This window comes from Narcine bancroftii, chromosome 4 (assembly GCF_036971445.1).
Source record: "Narcine bancroftii isolate sNarBan1 chromosome 4, sNarBan1.hap1, whole genome shotgun sequence".
NCBI classification, from domain to species: Eukaryota; Metazoa; Chordata; class Chondrichthyes; order Torpediniformes; family Narcinidae; genus Narcine; species Narcine bancroftii.
In genome coordinates, this window is record NC_091472.1 from 297528507 (window position 1) to 297556013 (window position 27507).

The 27507-nt window shown below is 39.6% G+C and overlaps 1 protein-coding gene across 8 annotated transcripts in view; it reads right to left on the bottom strand.

Annotated features, from left to right (window-relative positions):
- Window positions 1-24070, bottom strand: part of LOC138762131 (myosin light chain kinase, smooth muscle-like) — a 309201-nt gene extending 285131 nt beyond the window's left edge. For 5 of the 8 annotated variants that reach the window (XM_069935546.1, XM_069935539.1, XM_069935541.1 and 2 more), the window contains exons 1-3: window positions 23975-24070; window positions 10648-10754; window positions 7674-7752 (exon numbers count right to left, since the gene is read on the bottom strand). The gene's annotated coding sequence lies outside the window, so the exon portion shown is untranslated. Of the gene's footprint in view, window positions 1-7673; window positions 7753-10647; window positions 10755-23389; window positions 23693-23974 lie in introns of those variants that run through there. The other 3 variants (XM_069935543.1, XM_069935544.1, XM_069935545.1) reach the window with 3 other exon arrangements.
- Between the last annotated feature and the right edge of the window lie 3437 nt (window positions 24071-27507).

Below are 27507 nucleotides of genomic sequence, written 5' to 3' on the forward strand. Positions count from 1 at the left end.
AATTATTATTGCTTAGTTGCCTATCCAGTACAGACTAGAGATTGAAGATGTACTGATAGTATCTCAAATCAAAAGCACCATAGGGTGAGGCCATGGGGACATAACTTTACACGTTTCAATGGGTTGCATTCTGTCATGATAACCAGTTGGCTGATTTCAACAGTAATAATCCTGGTGCAGTGGTACCCTGATTTAACGCGATCCCAGATATAAATCTAACAGCCAGTGGACCCATTTTTTCTTCTGTCTGAAATTGAAATTGTTTTCAAATCAAAATGGAAAACACCATTAGAAGACAAAAATCTTTTTCAGTGAAAGATAAGCTTCATGCGATCAAGAAAAAAAAAAGTCATGCCCGAATCAATATTTAGTGTTTGGGAATCTCAGGAAGATAAATTATGTGCGTCGCTTTGGAAACTTAAGAAGGAGGCAGGACTAAAGGCCAAACGCATGCAGACAGCCAAAGACGTCAGCCTCGATGACTCCCTGTACAAGTGGTTCATTCAAGCACGCTCAGAAGGCCTTCCAATTTCCAGGCCTATTCTCAAAGCTCAATTTGACCAGCTGATCAATGGAGAAATCTCAGTTCAAAGCTAGCAATGGATGGCTAGACTGATTTGAACATGTTATGGAATTACTCAAATGCTGGTGTCTGGAGAAATCTGCTCAACCGATAGTGCCGCCACCAGCGAATACCTGGCAGAATTAAAAACTCTCTTAGAAGAAGGTGGCTACGTCGAAGGACAAGTGTGCAACAGGCCTCAGCTACAAGATGATCCCAGATCATATGCTGACTAGCGAAGATGAAGCCATCGATGTGAACAATAGGTTCAAACAATGCAAAGATCACCTGATATTGTTGTTTTGTGTTAATAAGACTGGAACACACAAGTTAAAACCACTCATGATAGACAAATTTTGTTGCCCCACTGTTTTCACCATGTCAACATGAAGTGTTACTGTTTGAGTACACGCATAACAGCAATGCTTGGATGACCAGTGTCATATTTGAGAATTAGTTTTACCAAACTTTTGTCCCTGCTGTCCACGATCATTTGCGTAAGCAAAAACTGGAACTCAAAGCTCTTCTTTTGATTGACAACTGTCCTGCCCACCCGCTAGCTGCCAACCTAGTAAGCCATGACTGAAAGATCTGAGTTTCTTACTTCCCAAAGAGCACTACATCGAAGATCCAGCCCCTAGATCAGGGGATCATCACCACATTCAAACAGAATTACAGGTGTGAATTAATTTGTAGTGTTACGAGCCCGGAGGACCCCAAAACCTAGCAGCAATAGATATTCACCAAGACAAATGGTTACTTAAACAAAAGTTGCTTTAATTATCTTTAAACATGAAAGCAGAATCACACTTTAACTTATCACTATCGACTTACTTAACCTAGCTTAACCCCCTTCTAATTCTAAGCGCACGTGTATGTACGTTCAGAAAAGTTCTTTGATTTAGTGTCCAATCTCACTTCTCATTCCTCCATTTTCACTGGTTGCAGACAATTCTTATACTGTGCAGAATTTATCATTTATAAAGTTCACCAGGCTTCAGTGCTTGAAAGGTAAATGGTTATTGCTCAGGAAGATTCTTTTCGGTTTTCAGAGAGATATTTGTTGTTCCAGGACACCCTCAAATGATTCCATTTTAATCAGCCACTCCAGTGTCTTGCTGACGAAACTTGCCCCCTCAGGGTTCTCCAGATGACAACCTTTTTCTTTCAGGTCACCACTGAGTGCCTTTTTGTTTCTCTTATTCTAAATGAAACATTAGACAGCCAGTCCTCTCCTCTTGCATGAACCTCAAGGGCTTTGACCAGGCTAAACTAAGCATTCACAACCCGTCTTCCAAATAGGGTTTTCCACAAGCTTGCCAGCTTGTCCTGTTCCAGTTGCTGCTGCTGACTGTAAAACTGATCTCAGTCACTCTCTCTCTCTTACGCTCAGAAAAGTCTGTTGGACTTTCTCTGCTTGTAAAACCACATGACCCTCTTAGAACAGCAAGTTCTCCTCCAGATTGTCTGTGGCTCCAACAAGCTATTTCATCTGTTGCCTTTTTGCAAACAACAATCCATTAGCGAAGTCTTTTGGGCACTCTCCAAAGCTTTTGCAAAGGCACTGAGGCCCCGTGATGTCTAGCAGTAGCAGAGCTCCAGTATTTTAAATAGGATCTGTTTTAAGTGTTTGTATGTGACCTACATTAACAAACCTGCCCCAATTTATCTCCCAATAACATATCTATATACTCTGTCACAGTAGAATTGTAGATGAATCAACAACGCTGGAAGATTATCTGAAAGGCATGAATGAAGTTTGCCACTTAGATGGGAAGGGAAGGGTTGGGCACCAGTCAGCTCCTTGTGTGTGGAGGAAGGATTGGGTCGAGTCTTTTCATCACGAAAATCCACCAATGAAGATGAAGGTGATGATGAGCAAGAATTCTGCAGCTTCACAAATGAAGATATGAGTGATGTGGAGGATTTTCACCAGTGGGTCTCTGCTGATGACAAATTGCCAACATATGAGCATCTGACAAACTCCAAGATTATCCATAATGTTACTACAGCAAGCATTCCCAAATCACAGGAGGGTGGCAATGAGGGGCCCCTACCCCCGAAAGTGTCTTAAGCAATTGATTACCTCGAGGCTAGCCTACATTGGCTGGAGACCCAGGGTGTTGACCTCATAAAAATCCTCCAGCTTTGAAGCATTTTGGATTTCACTCACTGACAGTGACATGCTGCTTTTACGGGTTATATTATATATAAATATGTTTTTAAATGAGATAGATTGTGAGGGTTAGTGTAGGTCACTTCACAAACAGATACTTACCCTTCACACCTCATTTTAAATGCAAGAGCTTTGTTGAAGCCAGACATCAGGCATCAGTGGCTTTGCAAAAGACAATGGAACTGCTTTGGAAGAAGGTGCAAATGGAACAAAGTCCAGGCTCAAGTGCTGATAAAGATCTTTTAAGGATTGGATTTGAAGCCTTGGGAGGGGTTCTGGTTTTTACAAGGAGGGAGGGAGAGAGAGAGACTGCAACATCGCAAGCTGGCAGGCTTGCTGAAAACCCCATTTCGAAGACGGGTCAAGAGTTCTGAGTTCAGCCTGTTCAAAACATTTGTAGTCCTTACAAGAAAAAATGGCTGGATAGAGTGTTTCTCATGAAATAAGGGAAACAAGAGGAACTCTGATGATGTGGAAGAAGAGATTATCATTTGGAAAACCCATGATGGGGCAAGTTCTTCAGCAAGGCACTGAAGTGGCTGATCAGAGGGAATCAGTTTGTATGTGTTCAACGCGCAACAAATGTCCCTCTAAAAGCAACAAGAACCTTCCTAAGCAGTAACCATTTACTTTTAAGCACCAGAGTCCAGTGAAAATTCATAAATGTTAAATTCTGTGCACAGTATAAGAATTGCCTGAACTTGGAGGAGTGAGAAGTGAGATTGGACTGTGAATCAAAGAACTTTCCTGAACATATACACATTACATACACATGCTCTCAGAATTAGAAGGAGGTTAAGTTAATAGTAATAAATTAAAGTTTGATCCTGTTTTTAATTTTAAGAAAATTAAAAGCAACTTTTGTTTAAGTAACCATTTGTCTTGGTGAATTTCCATTGTTGCTGGGTTTTGGGGTCCTCTGGGCTCGTAACACTGCATGTGGCAACAGTCAATTGGTTTTTTTAAGAAATAAAATGATGATTATAAGAAATAAAAAGATTATTGCAAATACAGGTATTGTACACGTGTTCTTTATTTTTTTAAAAAAAACACTCTTTTTCATAACCCCCAATTTAGTGCGACCCCACTTTTATCATGATCTGATTTGTTTTTGGATTGGGGTTCTACTGTACCAAAAAAAATTATTATTTCAAATATTAGACTCTTATCTCTCAAAGAAATTTGCTGCAGACCATTTATTTTACAATTGGGGCATCATCCAGGGTAGTGTAGCAGGACCAACCATCCTCAGCTCATGAACTAATAACCTTCCCTTAATTATCCCAGAAATGAATGTTCTCACTGTGCACTGGGTAACATTCATTTGTATCCATAACAATCCACCAGGTTTGAACTCTTAAGTGAAAAGCAACTTGGTTGCCATACATGTGACAAGGCAATGAAAATTTCTAACTTAATTACCAGCACCACCACCATTTCTCTCCTGGCGATCTCCAATGACCAGAAATTCATGGACCTGTCCTATAAGAATTGTGGCTACAAGCGCAGTTCAGAAGATGGGTATTCTGCAGCAAGTGATTTGCCTCTTGACTGCCATAGTCCTTCAGCGATCTACATTGCCAAAGTGAGAATGTGGTGGAATTTTCCCCACTAACCTGAATACAAAGCATCTTGTATCTATTTATGATTAAACAATCCATACATTTGGCACTCCATTTATCAGCACAAACTTTCACTTCCTCCACTGTTAGACTGTCAACCATGGCAAGATATCAAAGTTTCACTGAGGTGTCTCCAGAACTCATGATCTCCCAAGTCTAACACCACTGATTTAGAATAATATGCTTTCTTCTATCATCTTTGTCAAAAATAGGAGTGCCTAATAGTATTCCATTGAACAGGTGCAATAATTAAAGTTGGCTTTTCCACAGCTTCTCAAGGATAATGCAATCAGTTAATAAATATTGATTTTGATAACATACATATTTTAGATATTAATGATAAAAGGAAGAACAAAAAATACCTCTGGTCCTGTGCTGATAGTCCAATAAGAAATAAAGCATAAATAATGGGTCATTATCTAAAGTGGAGTATTTTTGAAGACTATTGACTGCCAAAAATCCATACTGGGTCTCAACTTTTCCATTATATTAATAAATTAACTGGATAATGCAACAAAAAGCAATCTGGGCAAGTTTCTTGATAAAAACATGAAGTTTAAGGACACTGTAAATAATAGATAGAAGCAAAGAGTTTCAAAATTGCATTGATGGTTTAGGTGGGAGGGTAAAACTAGGAGAGATGGACTTAATTTTGGGAAAATATGAGGTAATACAAATTGGTTCCAAAAATCATATTGTTTTCTATGTGGTGAATAGCTAGAATTGTGCAATTAGCATCTGATTACAGAAATATTAAATTATTAAACTGTTTATTGTCATACATACTGAGATATAGTGAAAAGCACCGTTTTACATAATATCCAGGAGTCAATCTATCCTTGATAGTACAATAGCAAATAAAAGGCAAAATAAAAAAAAATGCAGGGCATAGTGTTACAGAGCAAACATTCAGTTAAATTAGTCCAAGGACATCATTATTTACCTTATGAAAGGTCCATTCAATAGATTGCTGAAAGTGGGAAAGAGAGAGTCCTTGAATCTGATGGGTGCACATTTTCAAACTCATGCATCTTCTGCCCAATGAGAGGGGAGAGAAGAGTGTGTGGTGGGCCTTTTAATATGTTGGCTGCTTCCCCGAGGCAAAAGGAAATGTAGATGCAATTGAGTGAAGGAAGTTTTGTGTGATGGCTTGAACTACATTTACAAATATCTCCAATTTCTTGTGGTCTTGGGCTGAAACCAAGCTATGATGCATCTGGACAGGATTCCTTCAATGGTACATTTCTAAAAATTGGCAGGAGACATTGTAGACATGCCAAATGTCCTTAGGCTTCAAAGAATGTAGAGGGGTTGGTGCCTTTTCTTGGCTGTACCATCAATGTGGTTGGACCAGGACAGATGGTTGGTGATATTTACACTCAAGACCTTAAATCTCTTTGCCATAGCAGTTCGTTCATGATACAGACCACTCCTGAGTGAAAAAAGATGCTCCTCAAGTCCTTCTTAAATCTCTGCCCTCTAGTTCTAGAATTCTTTAGCTTTACTGATCTTCTCTACAATGAAGACTGATAAGAAAAATTCATTTAAAATTTTGCTCATCTTCTGTGGCTCTATACAAAGATGACCATGTTAATCTTTAACTGGTTCAATTATCTGCCTAGCCATCTTTTCACTCTGACCATTCAGTGCTAAGCACCACATTTCATGATCCCTGTAGGCGTTGCAGTGTCTATGATATCTGGGCTAAGAGGGCTAAATTTGGAGGTCAAGATTTTAGGAATGAATGATTAAGGGATCAATGAATGAGGATAGTTTAAAAAAACTTGTTTAAAGGATATAATAAAGGTTCACCAGGTTGACTCCAGAAGTTAGGAGGTCAGCTTATGAAGAGTGATTAAGTAAACAAGGACTGTACTCATTGGAGATAGAAGGATAAAGGGAGGGTAGGGGGTGGTTCTTATAGAAACATAAAATTATGAAATTAATAGCTAAGATAGTAGCAGGGGCATTGTTTCCATTGCCAGGTAGTACCAGAAATCATGGACGTAGCCTCATAATTCAGGTGAGCAGATTTAAGATAGTGATGAGGAGGAAATGCTTCTCCCGGAGAGTACTGAATCTATGGAATTTTCTGTTCAATGAAGGAGTTGAAGCTGACACATTGAATATATTTAACAAACAGACAGATATTTGAACAATAGAGGAATTAAGGGTTATGGGGAACAGACGAGTAAGTGGAGCTGAGTCCACAGTCAGGCTAACCATGTTTTTTTAAAAAGAAATGTATACATACAACACGATAACAGACGTTTTTGGCCCACAAGTTTGTGCCACCCAATGAACCTACATCCCTGGTATGTTTCGAATGGTAGGATGAAACCGGAGCCCCCGGGGAAAATCTACAAAGACATGGGGAGAATGTGCAAACTCCTTACAGACAGCATGGAATTTGAACCCTGGTTCTAATCGCTGGTGCTGTAATGGCTTTGCACCAACTGCTATGCCAACCAAGCCGCCCCACGTTGTACAGTTTTATTGAATGGTGGAGCAGGCTCAATCAGCTAAATGGCCTACTGCAAATTTTTCTTCAGGTGGGTATCTAAAATAAGCATTAAATTAGATCTGGAAAATCTGAAAGTATTTCTTGATCTGTGAGAGTAAGAACATCTGCAACACACTCTCCAAGGAAGTGAATTAAGGGTAAATTGTTACCTGTGATCTAAGTAAATAGTAAAGCATATCTAGGAGTTAATGGCCTACTCCTGTTTTAAAGCATCCTCTACATTACCCTGAATGACCTGATCAATGTTTTTGTTTCCAAGTGAACTTTTTGTCCAATTTAGTCAAAATGTAGCTTGTCAAAATAATATAGGAGCTCAGCTCAGATTCCCAATACATATTCAACCCAAGCAGCAGCCAAATATTTGTCAGATTCTGTCAGCCTCAGGATTTGAGCCTAGAGCCAGCTGTGATCCAGGTCTGTCTGGTGCTCTGGCAACATTCAGGCTACTGAAAAAATATTCTTTTACTGCTCGAGATTTTAACCCTTGCTTAGTCTCTCACAAACCATCTAACTTCACAAATGAAACTAGCAAAGTTGCATCACCAGAAGCATTTTATCAAAAGATCCATAAAATCTTCAGCTTTGTCCATGAAAGAAATTTCCTGAAGGCAACAATAACAATTTCCATGTGGATCTGCTTCTCACATGGTACAAGTTCATCCTGTTGATTATAAGGACCCACTTTAATATAGTGCATCCAACCCCGATTAATTATTTGTAAACATTATTTGCAAAGTCTGTAAAGATTTTAGCAATAGAAGGAAAAACAAGGAGCAAGAAGCAACTTACTGTAGGATGTCTGTGTCTTTGGACTTCCAAGGCGGTCGAGGAGTTAGTTGGGCATAATCTCAGCAGGATTAATAAGATGCTGAAAATTACAAATATTTAAAAGTAGATAAGTTGATATTGTCATATTGCCAAGTGTCACAAACACTTCCTCAATCCATGCACAAGCCATGAGCAGTACAGATTAACTGATTATTTACATCAGCTCCAGTTGGGAAATCTGGTGTTTATGCCTACTTCGATCTCCTGGGAGCTTCAGACATAATTCATTGACATTCTATTGGATACCTCCATCTACCCGATGCTGAAACAATAAGGTGCACTGCGAGCCCATAATTACTGTCTGCCCTGCTAGGTATTTTACCCTTCTCTAAGGGTGCATGGCTATATTTGCAGCAGTATTGCTGACAGGTTGCCTGTTCTCATTAAGTAATCCTCAATCACAATAAACCACTGAGACATGCCTCTTACATGAGATGGAGCCATTAACTGAATGCCAAACACCATCCATCTGATGAATATTAAAAGTCAATAATCTACACAATATGCCAAATTATGCTTGTTATAGAGGTGTTGGAAACTATTTCTCTCTGTCTGAATGTAATTTTTACTAGTTTGTTTTAATTCAAAAGATGACTCCAAGCCTTTGGGGAAAAAAAATCTGCAACTGAAACAATTCTCATGACCTTTGCTAAACATTGTTCATCACATTTTCTCTGACATTTCCCAGTTATAGCCTCACAAATAAATAAAAGTAATCTCAGCTTCTACAGTGTATCAATAGTTGTGTCATATAAATGATGGAAGTCATTACTTTAATGCAGTGTTATCAGCTGAAATGGAAGAATTTATCACTATATCAAAGCAAATACATGAGGTTTGAAGTTTCACCTTCCAAATGGTATTTATTATAGATATATTATCTATATTTCCATCTATCTCTCCATCTGCATGTATTCATCACTTTCTCGCTCTTTCTATGTCTGTCTGTCTCTCTATGTCTTTCTCATTTAATTTTTTTTAATTTAAATTTTAAGTTTAGACATAGAGCACAGTAATAGGCTATTTCAGCCATGAGCCCATGCTGTCCAATTACCAAAATGACCTAGAACCCCCAGTATGTTTTGAAGGGTGGGAGGAAACCAGAACACCTGGTGATCCTGGGAGAAAGTACAAACTCCTTACAGACAGCATGGGATTCAAACCCTGGTCCTGATCGCAGGTGCTGTTATAGTATTGCACTATCTATCTATCTATAGAGGGCATGTGTGTGTATAAATAGATGCATATATAAATAAATAGATATAGGCCATTTAGTCCAAGATCTGCCTGTGAAAATGTTGGAATCCATTAAGAACATTGCAGTACATTTCGAAAATCATAGGACAATCAAAGTCAATGCGGGTTTATAGAAGTGAAATTCCATTTGACAAATTTATGAGAATCCTGGTGTAATGTATTAAGCAGAGAGGACAAAAATGAACCAGTGGATATGGTACATTTGGAAACAGGCCCTGTTGGCCCAACTCCTCCATGATAACCAAGTTGCTGATCTGAATTAGTCCTACTTGCCCAAACTTGGCTAATATTTCTCTAACCCTTCATTGTTGGTCTTTTAAATGTCTGAACTGTACCTGCCTCTACCACTTCATTTGGTAGCTCATTCCATACACATTCAATCCTCTGTGTGGAAAAAGGCTTCCTTCTCCCTTCACTTTAAACCTTTGCCCTTTAGTTTTAGACACCTCCTCGGAGCAGAAGACTGTGCCTATTCCTCCTCTGTGAACCCCTCATGACTCTGTAGACTCTTTTAAGGTCAACCCTCAGCCTCCCATGTTTTAGGAAAAAAACGTCCCAGCCTCTTCTTATAACTCAAGCCTTCCAGTCCCAGTAAATCTTTGTCATAAATCTTTTTTGCACTCTCGAGTTTAATCAAGGTGGCCAGAACTGTACACAGTATTCCAAGTGGGGTCCTATCAATATCTTGTACTGCCTTAACATGACATCCCAACTCCTATACTCAATGCCTTGACCAATAAAAGCAAACATGTTAAATACCTTCTTCACCACCCTGTGTGTCACTTTCATGGCACTATTCACTAGTATCCTTATATCTCTTTGTTATACAACATTGTTTATACTGTAAGTATGTTCTGCTTGATTTACCAAAATGCAACATCTTGTGCTTATCCAAATTAAACTCCACCTGCCATTCCTTGCCCCATTGACTCACATGAACAAGATGCTATTAATAAGCCAATTTAGATGATAAGGAGGAATTTCTTCTCTCAAAGACGTGAAACTTTTGAATCCTCAAGAGACAGTGGAGGCTGAATCATTGAATATATTCAAGGTTGAAATAGTAAGGCTTTTGGAAATGGGAAACGTAGGGTTGAGAGACAGGCAGGAAAATGGAGTTGATGCAAAGTGTAGATCAGCCATAATCTTTTTGAATGGTGGAAAAAGATTTAAATGGGCCTGATCCTGTTCCTAATTCTCATATTTTCAATAGGGGCTCTATTGATAATAATAATTCAAAATATCCTATAACCTCTGCTTTTTTCACCCTGTTTTATACTGCATATCCACCCCCCTTCCCTCCTTTGTCCTGAAAAAGGGTCTTGACACAAAATGTTGACTGTCCATTTCTCTCCAATAGATACTACCTGAACTGTTAAGACCCTCCAGCTCCTCTTGGCTTGCTCAGGGTATCAATTGATTTTGTCACCTAATAAATGGAAATTGGGGGAAAAATTGCAACAGTCAATCATCAGTTGTCTGACCACTTCTGCTGGAAGTGAATGAGTACAGACAACAGGTCAGGATAAGATTATGCTTAATTATGTTAGAAGCCATTCTAATCGAATAAACTGATGACCATTGTTCTCACATGAACAGGGACAAGGAGACAAAGAGTTGAAGGCTCTCTGTTCAAGCAAAAGGCCTTTGACTACAAACATTGCCTCCATTTCCTGACCTGCTGAGTACTTCCAGCATTTTCTGTGTTTTGCTTTAGATTTCCCAGCATCTGTATTGTTTTTATTTTCAATATAGTGAAGGTGCCTGGCATTTATGGAATTGAGCCTAAAAAGACAAAAACAAGGAAAAGATATTCATCTCAAACAAATTTCAAAAATTCAAATATGATTATTATCAGAGGCATGTTTTTTTTTAAAATGTATTTTTTAAATATTAATGGAGTTCCATCACAGCTTAAACAAATTAAAATTAAAATAATCAATTTGGTTCAACTCAGATTTTCCAACATTGATTTGTAATAAATTCAAAGCAATACCCAAATCTGTTCCAAAATTAAATAGTGGGCATGACATCTTCTTACCAAAATAATTTTTCTAACCCTCTCTAGGCATTCTAGATTGTCCAGGTAACATGTATAAAACATAACATAATAAAATTCTACAGTGTTAATCATTACTAAACTTTAAATTGAAAGTAGGAAAATTGTGCCAAATACCTTGGGAGCAATGATCACAGAAGTTTTCCCACCCCCCTTCTTTCTACAAGAATTATAATGCTTCATTATAGATAGTTACATGAACATGTTGCTGTTAAATTCTATGATTAAGAATCTGCAATGAATGCTGAAATACCCTATTTGGTTTGTTAAATGTCATCAGAATGATTTATCAGCAACTTGTATCTGAAAGGAACAGTAGAGCAGAAGCAATGCAGACAGACATTACACACTTCAGTAACACTCAGGGTCATTTTTCTTCCAGACATGACCAGTGTTGTTTCTTGCCAGCAAGCAAACAACTCGAATAATGGGGTGTATTATGAATGTGAGTGGTCTTTCACAACAGTGAAATCAAGTTTATTTAAATATGCTTGGCACAAGAAGCAATCAAAGATTAAAGAGACATCACAGTTCTGGTTGCTGGGGAAGTGTGACAGTGGAACAGCGCATGTCATTTTGTTATCGTGACATCAAATCCAACCAGCACAATGAATAAATTCATGCACTTACATCATGATTGGAAACACCAATGTATATTCACAAATGTTTGGATTATCATTTGGACAAATTACCAAAAATGCTGCACAACCTAAAATTAACCCCATTAAAAATAAGTTCATTGGTCCTTAATTATCTGTGTGGCCTCTTTCACATTCATGTCACTCAAAGCTACTTTGCCATTTCCTTACTTAACATCCATGTGCGGCAATTGGATTAAGTATTGGATTGTGAAATGTTTCAGAACAAGATTTGCTACATTTCCTTTTCAGAGATGTGCTTAGTCCTCACAACAGTCTATACATAGCAATAGACATCAAAAGAACATTAGATTTGCTTCATCATGTATTATAATTCTTACATATAGCAACTATCTCTTGTCACATTTAACTTGTTTGGGAATCAAAATAGCAACTTATGCAAGCAAAATAGTTATATATTAAACTAGATTACATATCAATGACTCTGTTACCATAAAAATATGCAAAGCACTATGTCCTTAAGTGTGTAAGGCCCATTTGAGAACCATTTCAAAATCAGTGGTCCAACTTTCAGTTGTGTATAATCTTATCCAATTGAAAAGTATGTTAAATAACTGAAAACTCCATCCTCCCCCACACCCCAACAGCATTCTTCAAAAGGATCATCATCTCAAAATTTATTATTATTACGTTCAAATGATCACAACCTAGAATTGTGGGTGTCACAAGTCTCTCACTCTATCATTACCATCCAGCCAGCCACATCCAACCTGATCAGATAATCTACACTAAATGTTGATGTACAAATTGAAACATACAGAAACACTAATAATCTAGACAGTATAAAGGACTGTTATGAGCTGGCACATCACAAAATTACATTTTTTTGTGTTTATATTTGAGCTTCAGACTTTTTATGAGCAAGTATGTTTCAGTTTGTGTGTTTTATAAATCAATTTAAATATAAACTAACTGATGTATTAAAGCTATTAGACTTGTGTTTACATCAGAAGATGCATTAATCAGAGGAATATATTTGTACATTTCCTTGCATTACACTGTGGAAAAACAAATCTATGTTTACAGAAGGTTTGTTTATTAATGTCTGCAGATCAAGTAAATGGTAATTATTAAATAGAAAGTCCTGGAAACTTGTGAGGCATTCATTTTCTGCATAGTGAAGTTATTACAACATTAAAAATTGCCAGGAGTAAAATGCAAAAGTATGCAGGTGCAGTGATTGAAGTAAAAACTTAATGCTGAACAAACTTAGCACGTCAAACAACGTACTTTATATAGAGAGCAAAGATAAGGATACATAATCAGCTCTTTGGGCTTCAGCCCTTAATCAAGGTATGAGCAAAATGTAGGCAGGCACCTGAATAAAAAGGGGAGGGGGGGAGGGCAGGGGAAAGAGCACAGGCCCACAGATGAGGTAATAGGTGGATAAGGGAGGGAAGGCACAAAGAGGGGGAGGGGATAGCTGGAGAGGTAAGCAGGTGGAGAGCTGGAGGAATGAAGACATAGGGATAGGTAAGAGAGGGAGAATGGGAGAAGGTGGTCTAGCAGAAACTGGTAAAGTCAGTTAATGCCATTCAGTTGGAGAGTGCGTAGATGGAATATTAGGTGTTGCTCCTCTAATTTACGGGTGGCCTTGGTTTGGCAGTGCACGAGGCCATGGACAGATGAGTTGGTGTGGGAATAGGGCACAGAATTGAAAGGGTAGGCCGCTGGGAGATCCCTGTCATTGATGCGGACAAAGTGAAGGTGTTCAGTGAAGCGATCTCCCAGTCTGTGTCCAATCTCTCCAGTGCCACAACAGGAGCACCAGATGCAGTGGATTGTGAACAAAGTAACTGGCTCCTTTTGTTCCAAAAAAGTGTTTACGATTGTCAGCAGAATAGGCTTTCACTGAAGGTACTATTAACATGTCAAGTCCTTTTACCTACATTCCTGCATCCCATTGAAATTTGTTTGTTGATTTAAAAAAATTAAAAACTGAGTATATTAAGTCTCTTATCTCAATATTTAATCAGAACAAAACACTCCTTTGTACATAAATGGATGTAATTTGAAACAACAGTGAAAAATCCTCCATAATATTGGAGGTACTTAAATTTCTATTACCTTGGCCAAAATTTACAGTAGCTCCGAAAATATTATCTGCAACATCAAAATATCTTTATAGTCACATTTCAAGCTGATATCCAGGATAGGCAGCACAAAATTAAAGTGTAATACTTTCACAGCCATAATTAAGGAGCTGTGGTATCAAGATCCAGACTTGTGGTGTCAAGATCCAACTCTGCCACATGGAAGTGAGAAAGAGCAGGAAAAGTCTGGGGCATCAGTGTGAGAACAATGTCATCATAACCCTTCGACATCATCTTCCCTGATTGACTCGAGCTCCAAACAAGAAAGAATGGGAAGACGCTGACAGGTCAGGAGTGATCTTGGGCTAGGGTGAAAGAAGCATTTCTGTAGTCAATCACAAAAAAAGGCAGCACAGTCCTTGGAGTTCTTCTTGAGTATTTTACCTTTTCATAGCTGCTTCAGGCCAGGAACCTGCCTGCTACTGACTTTTACTATCAGGTCCAACGGCGAATGTCACTATTCATAGTAGCAGAATTATGCAGTTTGGAAATAGGCCCTTGTACTTATCCACACTGACTCGATTCTGCCATCTTCCTTTCAGGTCCATACAAGTTTCACCCTGCCAGATCTGCGGAAATTTTCCAGAACAAATTTGGATCACCCTCCCCATCTCACTTCACTCCGTGGCCCGCTACATCGGAGCCCAATGTTGTGTAATTTGCTCTACTCTCTCTGCTGCACCATCTCATCACCATGTACTTCTGCACATTTCTCCGCCCACTTCCAATCACACAACTCTCCCCGCAGTCAATTACTATAGCGCAGTCGTTGGTTGATTGACTCCTCCTTCGCGCTCATTCATCACGCATGGTCTGCTCAGGACCACCTCCCTTTCACGTCTGCTTGGGCGCCATCCTGCTGTCTCCCTTTCAGGTCTGATTGAGCATCCATCCTTCCATATCTGCACCCAGCTTGCTCCAACCAAGCCAATTCATTCTTCTATCTCTCACTTCTCTTTTCCGTGAGCCCAAAGTGATGATCAGCCCTCGTTTCACTGTCACTTTCACGTCTGTTCATGCTCCACCCTACTATTTCCCTTCCACATCGGATGAGCTCCACTATCTAATGAATCAGGAGTCCAAATTAAAGAACCAATATCTGACTTTTAAATGTAAATGAAGCCACAGCTGACTGTTTGAGAAGACTTGATAAGTAATGCACCAGAATTTAAAACCTCCAATCCTCTCTGCCCATGGTATATTTTGAGATTGGTTATGGATTTTCAACCTTACTGTTCTATATAAAGGGGAAAATTATGGTTGAATCTTTGTTTTCAAAAGAATTGATTAAAAATATTAAGCCCAACATTCCAGTAGTAGACCAAAATTTGAAAACTCTATTAAAAAAAAACTATGTCACTGAATATTTAAAGTAAAGCAGGTATATCAAGTATCAGATGGGCATCAGGCAGCAGTATATGTATTTTCGGATGTAGAAAGACAAAATCCATTATGGACTAAATTGACTGATATCAACCCCACACACAACCGTGTATATACAGTAGTTTGTAAACCACATATCCAATTATTAACACTAAGGACTCTGTTATACAAACACGAAATTTGAACCATAGACATTGTTATTGGAGGTACATTGATGCAAGGATCATGTTTCCTAGCAATTGGATGTTTCTACCCTTATGATCTATTCAGCTAAAAGCCCGTGGAAACTTGTTGGAGTCTGAAATAGTTTGAGAGCATATTAACATGTAGCAACAAGTGGTCTCCAGTCCTATCCTTGCAGGTACTCATGCCAGAGAGAATTTCTTAAGTCATATGTGGTTGGGGCAATCACAAATATTGATTTCAGAGACTAAGACCCCAAAGCTGCTTTCTGGCAGGTCAAAGATGTGGGACATGATGCCAGAGTTTTATCACAGGTCTTTCTTTGACTGTGGTTATTGTAGAACATACAAGTACATTCAGTATCTTGACACAGGGGTTCTGCAGTAGAGCTCATCAGAACAATCATGTGACCCTGTGTCTTCATCAGTCCTCTTCTCTCGAGATGATAGTTGTGCAGTCCGCTTCTCAGTCAGAAGTTGGTCAACTGGAGAAGACATAATGGCTAATGATGAAATAGAGGCCTTTCCATAGTTTCAGAAATTAATCTGTGATTATTTGGGGGCACTTCCAAAAAGCATAGTGCTACTGGGACTTATTCCTGCTCCTTCCCTTGTTGCTAGAAATCCTTGCAAAATCAGCCATTTTTGGTGAATGGGAGCTGACTTCTGAGCATGTCAAACATGGAAGAACTGGGGAAGTGCAGCAATCTTGACCATACCAATTTTAGAACCTGATGCAAAACTAAAGTGCCATCTAGTCTGGACATAAAGTATCACAAGGCATTATTTCTGAAACAAGACGTTATCTCATTGACTTTTTTTCTATTTCTTGTCCTCAGCCATTATTAAAGTAATTCATTCGGCTTTCTGGTGCACAGGTTTTTGAGGGTACAGTTTTGTGCAGCTTGTCTTGCAGTATTTTTATTTATACTGCAATTGCGAAAACCTATGGAATGTTCTTCAGCACCTGTGAGAAGTCTTGAATTCTCCAATGGACCACAAATGTTCAAGTTCTTAGGAAATGTTCAGTGATGTTCAAAGTTTAGAGTTCTGATTTATTGTCAGAGTACATTACATGACATCACAGACAACCCTGAGATTCTTTTTGCTAGCGGGCCAAGCATAATTTCTACTAATAGGGAGCACGAAAAAACTGTACTCAAAAAGAGATATGTACACAGAAGAGAGAAATGTAAATAAAAAATGTAAACAAACTGGCTGTGCAGTACAGAAAAAAAAACCAAATATTCAGTAATAAATAATGTCCAAGGTAAGAGGCCTTAAATGAGTTTCTGATTGTTTAGGAGTTTAATGGTGCAGGGGTAGCAATTGTTTCTGAACCAGGTGGTATGACTCTTTCCTGGTAGAAGCGGCAAGAACAGAATATGCCCCGGGTGGTGTGGATACTTAATGATTACTGCTGCTCTCTGATTTCAGCATTCCATGTAAATTATCTCAATGGTGAGGAGAGCTGCGCCTGTGGTGTATTGGGCTGTGTCCTCTACCTTTTGCAGGGCTTTTGGCTCAGAGATATTGGTGCCCCCATACTAGGCCACAATGCAGCCAGTCCACAGACTTTCCACTTCACATCTGTTGAAGTTTGCCAAGGTTTTGATGTCATAACAAACTTCTGCAAACTCCTAAGGATGTTGAGGCTTTCTTCTCAATGGCATTAGAGTGTTGGGTCCAGGAAAAGTCCTATGAGATAGTGATTCCCAGATATTTAAATTTGCTCACCCTCTCCACCTCTGATCGCCAAATGATCATTGGATCATATACCTCTGGTTACTTCCCCTCTAATTCTAAGACTGTGTCCTCTTGTCCTGAATTCACCCACCAAGGGAAACATCTTATTCACATCTGTCCATTCCTTTCAGCATTTGAAATGTTTCTACGAGATCCCCTCTTTCTTCTATACTTCAATGAATACAGTTCAAGAGCTGATAAATTCCCCTCATATGTTAGCCCTTGCATTCCCAGAATCTTCTTAGTAAATCTTCTCTGAACTCTCTCCAACATCAGTACATACTTTCGAAGGGGCCCAAAACTGCACACAGTACTCCAAATGAGGTCTCACCAATGTCCCATAGTACCTCATTAACACATCTTTACTCTTATACATTATTCCTCTTGAAATAAATGCCAATATAGCATTCACTTTCTTTACTGCCGATCCAACCTCGTGGTTAACCTTTAGGTTATCCTGCATGAGAACACCCAAGTCCCTTTGCACTTCTGAATTTTGAATTTTCTCCCTATCCAAATAATAACCTGTTTTTCTTCCAAAATGTGCAACCATACATTTCTTAACATTGTATCTCATCTGCTATTGTTTTGCCCACTCTCCTAAGCTGTCCAAGTCTCTCTGCAACCTTTCAGTTTCTTCAACACTTTTTGCTCCTCTACCTATCTTGGTGTCCTCTGCAAACTTAGCCACAAAACTATTCAATCAATAAAATCTAAATCATCAATATACATTGTAAACAGAAGCGACCCCAACACTGAATCCTGTGGAACACCACTAGTAACCGGCAACCAACCAGAGCAGCCTCCCTTTATTCTCACCCTTTGCTTTCTGCCTATCAGCCAATGCTCCACCCAGTCTAATAACTTTCCAGTAATTCTATGGGCTCTCATCTTATTAAGCAGCTTCTTATGCGGCACTTTTTGAAAATCCAGATACACAACATCCACAACCTCTCCCTTTCCATCCTCTACTTGAGATTTCCAATAGGTTGGTCAGCCAGGATTTTCCATTCATGAAACCATGCTGGCTTGGACCTATCATGTCATGCACCTTGAGCTATTTCATAACCTTGTCCTTGACAATCAACAAATAGGCCTGTAATATTTTTTATGCCTCCCTCCTTTCTTAAACAGCAGAACTACATTTTCAACCTTTCAGTCCTCTAGAACCATGCCAGAGTCTATTGATTCCTGGAAAATCATTTCCCATGCTTCCACAATCTCTAAAGCCACCCTTCAGAACCCTTGGGGGCACCTCATCTGGTCCAGGAGACGTCTATTTTTAGTCCATTCAGTTTATCAAGCACTTTCTCTCTAGTAATCTTGACTGTACAGCTGTACTTAATTCTATTCCCTGAGACTTCTATCAGGTATATTGCTAATGTTTTCCACAGTGAAGACTGATGCAAAGTACTCATTTAGTTCCTCTGCCATCTCTTTGTTACCCATTATAATTTCTCCAGAATCATTTTCAATCATTCCTATATCTACCCATGTCTTTCTTTTACTCTTAGTATCCTTTTGTATGTTATTTGCCAATTTCCTTTCATAATTCATATTTTTTCCCTAATGACTTTCTTCATTTTTGTATGTTTTTAAAAGTTTTCCAGTTCTCTGTTTCCCACCAATTTTTGCTTCTTTGTATGCCTTCCCTTTTGCTTTTAGCCTTAATCTCCCTTGCTAGCCACAGTTGTGCTATTTTTCCATTCATAATTTTCTTTTTTCTTGGAATATATTTATCCTGCATTTTCCCTATTTCTCGAAGAAATATCATCCAATTCTGCTCTGCTGTCCATCCATCTAGCTTACTTTTCCAGTCAACTTGGGCCAGTTCCTCTCTCATACCACTGTAATTTCCTATTACAATTCGAAAGAACTTCCTAATTGTGATTGATGATCATGAACCTGAAAATTTCAGAAAGAGGCCCTGAGCTCTTATGTTCAGCAAGTGGGATTAAGTTCCTGCAGCCCCTCCTGTATTTACTTGTTCATTTATACAATATTACCTGCAAATCATTAATAGACTTTCCCACACTGCTTGCTCCACCAAGTTTTAGGCAGTGTTTCAAGCAAGTCTATCCTCAGTGGTCTTTAATGAACTGTTGCTCCTGGGATCCTGCCTTCAACCTCAGCACTTCTCAAAACACCTTACCTTATGAATCGGGAATTCTGATAATTCTGCGAAGGTAATATTTTGGAACACAAACCAGATTCATATCCAAACTTCCACGCTGTGAGCTCCTTGTTGGGCTATTACATGGAAAAGTGGGCTTTTTAAAAGTTTAAGGGGAACTTCACACCAAGAGTAATGGGAGTGTGGAACAAGCTGAAGAGGTGAATGCAGGCTCAATTATCACATTTAAGAAAAATGTGGATAGGTACATGGATGGGAGGGATATGGAGGCCTCTGGACTGGGTCCAGGTCAGTGGGAATCAGAATTAGAATTTATTGTCGTGAAATTCGGTTTTGCGGCAGCATCGTAATGCTGTAATGGATAAATATTTGGGAGAATTTGGTAAGATTTAGAGAGGGTTACATACATACATACATTTTAAAACAGATCTTAGTTGAAAGACTAAAGAATTCATATTCAGTAACATTGCAGGATCTTTGGAGACTTTTATGCACATTTCACAAGTAGGTGCTAATTGAAATGACGTCATGAAATGAATGACCATTGTTTGGAGGAGACAAACTGGCTGTTAAAAAGTACTTACAGTGTGCTCACAGAAAGGTCATTCCTGGGTTTTGTTTATCTAAGACAACTGCTTGACCAAGGAGAAGAACTCCTGTTGTTTACTGAAGAAGGTGGGGGTTTTGCAAGTGAGAGAGTCACATGGGCTTTCTGGCAGTTTCAGATGGAGAGAGAGGGAGAGCAGACAAGTCCTCTCAGCTAAGGTGTGTGACACTGAAAAGAGACTGAACAGTCACAGCTGAAACAAGCTGGTTGGATACAGAAAGTTCCAGAAGCTGGAAGTGCTACTTGTCTGATGTTTCTCTTGGAATAAGAGGAACAAAAAGGAACTCTGTGGTAGCCTGAAGAAAGAGGTTACCATCTGGAAAACCCTGATGGGGCAAGTTTCATCAGTGAGATCTTGAGGTGACTAATGGTGGTATCTCAGTTGTGGAAATCCTGGAACAATCAATCTCTCTGCAAACCCTACAAGAACCTTCCTGAGTGGTAAACATTTACCTTTCGAGCACCAAAGCCTAGTGAATTTTATACATGTTAAATTCTGTGCACAGTATAAGAATTGTCTACATTCAGAGAACTTGGAAGAAGAAGTGAGATTGAATTGTGAACCAAATAATTTTTTTTGAACTTACACGCACATTACATACACGTGAGCTTAGAATTAGAAAGGGGTTAATTTGGGTTAGATAAGTATTGAGATAAGTTAAAGTTTGATTCTGTTTCAATGTTTAAAGTTGATTAAAAACAACTTTTGTTTTAAAAACTACTGGTCTTGGTGAATGTCCATTGCTGCTGGGTTTTGGGGTGCTTTGGGCTCGTAACAGTGCAAACATTCATATTATAACCATCATATGACATCACTATATAAAAGTGCATGAAAAGTAAGGCAGTATCTGGTTCATTGATTATTCTGGAATCTGATGGCATTGGGGAACAAGCTGTCCTTATGTTGATGAGTGCTTATCTTTAGACTCCTGTACCTTTTCCCAGATGATAACAGAGTGAAGAGGGAATGGCCTGGGTGGTGGGGGTCTTTGAGGACAGAGGCTGCTTTTTTAAGACTCCACCACATGTAGGTGTCCTCAATGGAGTGAAGTCTGGTACCTGTGATATCACAAACTGAGTTAACAACCCTCTGGAGTTTATTCTTGTCCTGAGAGTTAGTGCCTCCATACCAGGCAGTGATGCAACCAGCCAGAATGTTCTCCATGGTATACTTGTAGAAATTTACAAGAGTAATTAGTGGCATACCAAATCTCCTCAGACACATCACCAAGTATAGCTGCTGGAGAGGCTTCTTTGTGATTTCATCAACATGGAGTTTCCAGGACAGATCCTTGGAGATGTTGACAACCAAGACTTTGAAGTTCTTGACCCTCTCCACTACTGAGCCCTCAATGAGGACTGGGTCATGTTCCTTTGACTTCCTCCTGAAGTCCACAATCATCTCCTTGGTTTTGCTGACATTGAGCACAAGATTGTTGTCATTACACCATTCAACAAGCTGATCCATCTCCCTCCTGTACATTTCCTCATTGCTATTTGTGATTTTGCCAACAACTGTGGTGTCATCGGCAAACTTGTAGATGGCATTGGAATTGTGCCTGGCCACACAGTCATGGATCTGTAATGAGAAGAGCAGTGAGCTAAGCACACATCCTTGGGTGCACCTGCATTGATAGTGAGGAGGAGGCATTGTTTCCAATTCATACTGACTGTGGTCCTCTGATGAGAAAGTAAATGATCCGGATGCAGAGGGGGGTACAAAAGTCTAGTGTATGTAGCTTCTTGACAAGGGAATAATGGTATTGAAGACTGAGCCATTGTTGATGAAGAGCAGCCAAATGTATGAATTGGTGTTTTCAAGGTGATCCAGAGCTGAGTAGAGAGTCATCGATATTGCATCTGCTAGGGAGTGATTGTGACGATAGGCGAATTGCAGCAGGTCCTGATCTTTGCTTAGGTAGGTATTAATTCTGGCCATAGTCATTGAGGCTGCTCACATAACTCTTCTTGTGTACTGGGATGATTGATGCCCTTTTGAAGCAGGTGGGAACCTCTGACTGCAATAATGAGAGGTTGAAAATGTCCATGAATTGGTTGGTGCAGATTTTCAGTACCCTGCTTGGTATGCTGCCAGGTCCCGACACCTTGTGAGGGTTCACCCTCTTGAATGGTGTTCTGATATTGCCCTCAGAGACAGATATCATAGGATCCTCAGCCTTTTCAGGGCAGGACTAAGCAGAATACTTGTTTGGCATAGACGAGGAGAGCCGAAGGGCTTGTTTTCTATCCTGTAATCTCCTTTAGTTCTATAAACCATTAGTGGACATATTACACCATTGAAATGAGTTAGGGTCATGCATAATTGCAAAGCACAAATTGGAGCAGAATACAATAAAAAGAATCGCCATATATTTTATACAATCGATAATGATAAATATATCCACCAAATTTAACAACCGATTTCAAGTCTTTTATTCAACAAAGCTGGGAATTGAGACAGCACCTATATTTTTTTAAAAAAGAATGAAACTCTGCCAGTTTGATAAGAATGAACTGTCACTAATTTAAAATAGAATGTGGTCTGTTAGAGAAGTAGACCAATGCGTTGATTAGAGTGTGTTTTTCTGCAAAAAATAAATCCGGATACACGATGCCAGGTGACAATTTGGGGGAATTGCACCGGGAATCTGTTCAAGGCCACAATCTCATTCTCTCTCTGAATGTCCACAGACGGCCTTCTGAGAGCTCATTACAAGGGCGTATGAAAAGTTAAGTAACTGCACCCACATCTATTTCCCCAGACAAAGGTTAGGTGAAATTAAGAAGCGAACAATTTTATTTAAAAAGATCAGAAGTACAATTTTAAAAAGATCAATATTCCGTACTCGTACTGTAATCGTATCTTGTACGCTTCAGCACTGAACCGTGTACCGCTGGAACTTGATGAAGACTCCAACATTATTAGCTCTGAATGGACTGCTAATTACACAATGTAAATACCGAGATGGCATGAAGAGAGATGAAAGATACTTCCTAGAGTCCACTCGAAAATCCGAACGCGCCCTCTTGCTCATTCCGCGTGGAGCGAAAGATAATAAATTCCATTCGATGTTTTCATTCATCCAGTTCTTGCTTCTCTGCAGTGCCGGCGGCCAGCACAGCGGAGCAATGTGAGCGAAGGTGCATCTGTTACCAAGTAGCATTTAAACCAGAAGTTTAACATATAATGTGAGATGAATATTACGTTCATCCGCGTTCCTTTCAATTTCTTTTTTGGAAGAGGCAACCTCAGCAAAGCATATAAAAGTTACTGATTGTCTTTCATCGCAAGCCCCCACGTACATTGTGCAAGAGCATCTGTACTGCGATTATCTTGGTATCTTTTACTTCCAACATAATGTTCGCAAATGTGCAACGGTGGCGTGGCTTTACTCGTGCAAAATGCCCAAATGAAATTGAAGTACTTGGTTAAAACTTTTAGATTGATCAATTAAGAGGGCACTTTAAAGAGATGCAAACTTCGCCAGTTATCCAGAATAATGTCACTTGGTGGAAATCACCGAGAGGGGCAACAACGCTATCCGGAGCACACTGACCTTTCGGGAAGAAGGCTCCAGGGAGTTGTTGACTCCGTCAGCCGCCTCTGAGAAACTCCAGCGGGCCGGGGGTCTGGGACGAGCGCAGCGAACGCTCGGCGAGACTGAGAACTGAGAGGGAGGTCACTGACATTCGCTGCGGCTCATTGCGACGAGACCCCAGCCGAGCTCACATGTTCTGAATGTGACGTGCGATCGGACACAAAATGCGACTTTCATTCCCTTCCTGCAGCGGTTTACTACTGCGAGCAGCCGAGCGACGTGCGATCGCGTTTGTCGCGGCAGGAAACAAACGTTTCCCTCTCCCGGCTGCCAGCGCTGGGACTTCACATTAACCAGGAATCTCAATGATCCGCCGCGTTTGTGGCGCTCGCTACTTTGGGGAATACTGGTGATTCAAACCCAGACACGCACACTCCACTTGGCAGGTATAGACGGTCTGAATTTCGAGATGATCAGGAAAAAAGGACTCAAACGATGTTTGATTAAAAAAAAAACATGCCCTATTTGATTTGAAACGGCAAAATTAAAAGTTTGATTTAAAGAGAGTAAATAATCCTTAAATGGGTAAGAGATTTTACTTACTGAAAGAGCGGCTGTTCCCGATGGAGAACACCCACACTTTGCGCGTTTCTTGGGAGTTAATCGGGATCAACTAACTTGTTCTAGGAGTCCAATTGCGATTTGAAGAGGGATCCGTGCTGTGATTATACGACACCCACAACATTTCTGGCCGCATGCATGTTTTAGCTGCGGTCTACCTTATAAGGTAATGTGTTCATCTTTCTGTGAAAAGCGAGGACTTGCAGGCAAAAAAAAACCACTAATATGAGAACAGAGTATGTTTGTAACAAAGGAAACAAGTCACCAAACTTTGAATGAATGCAGACAGCGTTCAAGGGTGCAAGGAAAATCAGACTCCAGCTCTGCTGGGACAAAGGGAAATCAGGACTCTTCCCCCCCCACCCCCACCCCTCAGCTCTGCTGGAACAAAGGGAGACCCGATCCCATCTGGGACAATGGGATACAAGACCCCAGCTCTGCTGGGACAAAGGGTTATCAGACCCCCCCAGCTCGACTGGGTGAAAGGGATATCAGACCCCAGCATGTGAAACCACAGGAAACACCACACAGGTAACAGGGAAGAATGGCTGACCAACAGCATTGAAAAAAGGCAATATGGAACCAGAACCTAGGAACAACATGGAATATCAAGCAGAAACATGATGAACACCAGGAAGTAGCAGCCTAAAATTTAGAAATAGAAGTGAATATCATTTCATGTAATCATTGAGGCCATTCAGCCCACTGTACCTTGCTGGTCCAAAAGAGCGATCCAGATTAACACTGTTCGTCTTACAGTGTTACCTTGAAGATTACGGCTCCTCACGATTACAAGCATTTCTTAAATGTGATATGCCTCGACCACCACTCAGACACCCAATGCAGGCTCAATGCTTTATGGATGTAAAAAACAAAGTGCTCTTCCTCCCTCTAATCTTTCTACAGAATACTTTAAATCTAAGACCACTAGCTTTGACTGTTCTGCAAAGGAAAATAAGTCTTTCATTTTTACACTCCAGCCTTGCAGATCTTTACACATCACGATGAAGTCTCTCCTCAACCTCTTTTATACCGAAGATAAGACTGGTTGATGCAGCACATGAGAGTGTGGGAGAGGCTGAGCAGGTCATGCAGCACCTGTTGAGTTTCTCCAGCACTTTTGTGGACTGCACCAGTACCCAACCTCTGCAGTCTTCATGTTTAACCCTAGCTCATCCAATCATTCCTGTAATGACAATTTTCCAGTTCATGCAATGTCCTCTTGAATTCTCTTTGTGGATTTTTCAGAACAATTACACATTTCCTGCAATATGGTAACCAGAACAAATAGCAATATTCAATCTTTGATCTAACTTCTATAGTTTGAGCATTATCTCCAAGCTAATGAAGAAAAGGTTCCCAAAAATACTTTTCCCCCACCTTATTGATTTGTCTTGCACCCCCCCCCCAGCATGTTTTTCCACACACCTCAATATCATCCCAATTACTGAATATTTTTCTTTGCCTTGTACCTCAGATAGCACAATGGAGCAGTCGTTAGCATTGTTGCTTCACAATTCCAGTGCCACCTTTTCAATGTTGGCATCTGGTTCAGTTTGTATGGGGTTTTCACATTTTCTCTGAGACCCCATGAGTTTATCCTGGGTACTCTAATTTCCAGGGTGGCAGAAAATAGTCATATAGTACAATATCTCTATTATAAGTAGGTGGCAGGAGAATTAGGGTAGCACATGATAAAAAACAAGTTGCATGGAAAGAAATGGAAAACAAGAGTCATGGAATTACTCAGAGCTAACATAGACCTAATAGGCCAAATGGCCTTCTTTCATGCCGTAAGAAAATACATGAAACACATTGTAGGGATTCAATTCCAATTCCCACTTTTCTGTCCCACCAAACAGAAAATGTACATCTTTCCCCTCCTCTCCCCCCCCCACCCACCAATTCCCCCTCACTCAGAAACTGTCAAATTCTGTATCATCTAAATACATTATCAAGCCCCTTGAACTTCAAACCAACTCATTAATATGTGTTATAAAATCCACTGGTACCGAACTTACAGAACTCCATTGATAACAGCCTTCTAGTCACAAAAATCACCATTAAATATTATCTTTGGTTTCCTGACAATTATACAAATTTTGGGTCCAGTTTGCAACCTCGGATCCAATGGCCTTGTTCTTTGATTAGTCTGACTTCCATGTGAGATTTAACCAAAGGCCTTGTTCAATCCAATTTGACCACATGAAATGCATTTCTCTCATCTAACACTGTACCTGCTGGAAGAATTCAATCAAGCTATTCAGACATCCAAAAGCAGAAAACTGTAGATGTTGGATATTTGGAAGATAAATAGAAAATCCCAGGAGTACTCAGTATACGAGGCAGCAACTTAAAAATCCATAGTGATTGTCATAATCTTAAAATGGTCTGTGTCTTTCTGCTTGAAAATTTATACCGTCCCTCAGAATGTGATTTGCTAGCACCAGAATTAGAGTCATAAAAACAGACCCTATGGACCCACTAGTCCATGCCAATTGTTTATTTCCTTAGCTGGTCCCATTTGCTTGCCTTTGGCCCACAAACTTTCTAAACCTTTCCTAGCCACTTATCTGTCTTTTGAATGTTTTCATTTTTTCCTGCCTCTACCACTTCCTCTGTCAGCTCATTCCACTTTATCTACCATCCTCTGTGAAAAGGGTGCCCCTCAGATCTCTTTCAAATCATTTCCCTCACACCTTAGTTTTAGATTCTCTTACCCTGTGAAAAAGTCTGAACATTCACATTATCTATAACCTACTGTATTGTATAAACCTCAACAAGTTCACCTCACAGCTGTCTGCACTCCACTGAGAAAAGTCACATTCTCTCCAGCCTCTCCTTGTAACTCAAGCACTCCTCTCACCAATGCTCTCATTAATCTTTTCTACACCCTTTCCAATTAAACTAAAGGCAGTAATTTTAACCATCTTCCGATCTTTTGGCACCACTGGTGCCAGGGAGGATTGAAAAATTGTAGCTGAAGCCTCTGCAACTTTCTTCTTTCCTTCTTTTAAGAGCTTGGGATACATTACATCTGAGTCTGCATATTATCCATTTTTTTTAAAAAGATACTTAATCTTGAAATATTCCTCTATTATTATGTTTATCACTTCCACATTTATATACACTTTAACTACAACATTGGCATCATCCCCATTTTCTTTGAAGACTGTCTCAAAATTCATTAGAACCTTACCCACATCCTAACATCCTTTGCCTAAGGTTTCCATTTTCATTCATACTAGGCCCCATTCCTTGCTCTTTGTAAATTTTCAGATTTTACTTTACAGTGTTTTTCAAATCCCTTCATTGCTTTCATGATTTTATTTTTAGTTTCACTCTGATGCTTTCTAGACACATCCAGGCTTTCCACTTCATTAAGCTCAATGTCTCAAAATCTGATCTTTGTAGCTCTGTCTCACCTTTTGTGCACCTTGCCATTTGAAATTTTAGGTCTTACTTTAATTTCCAATAGATCCATGCTTTCTTTTTACTATAACTATTCCAAATCT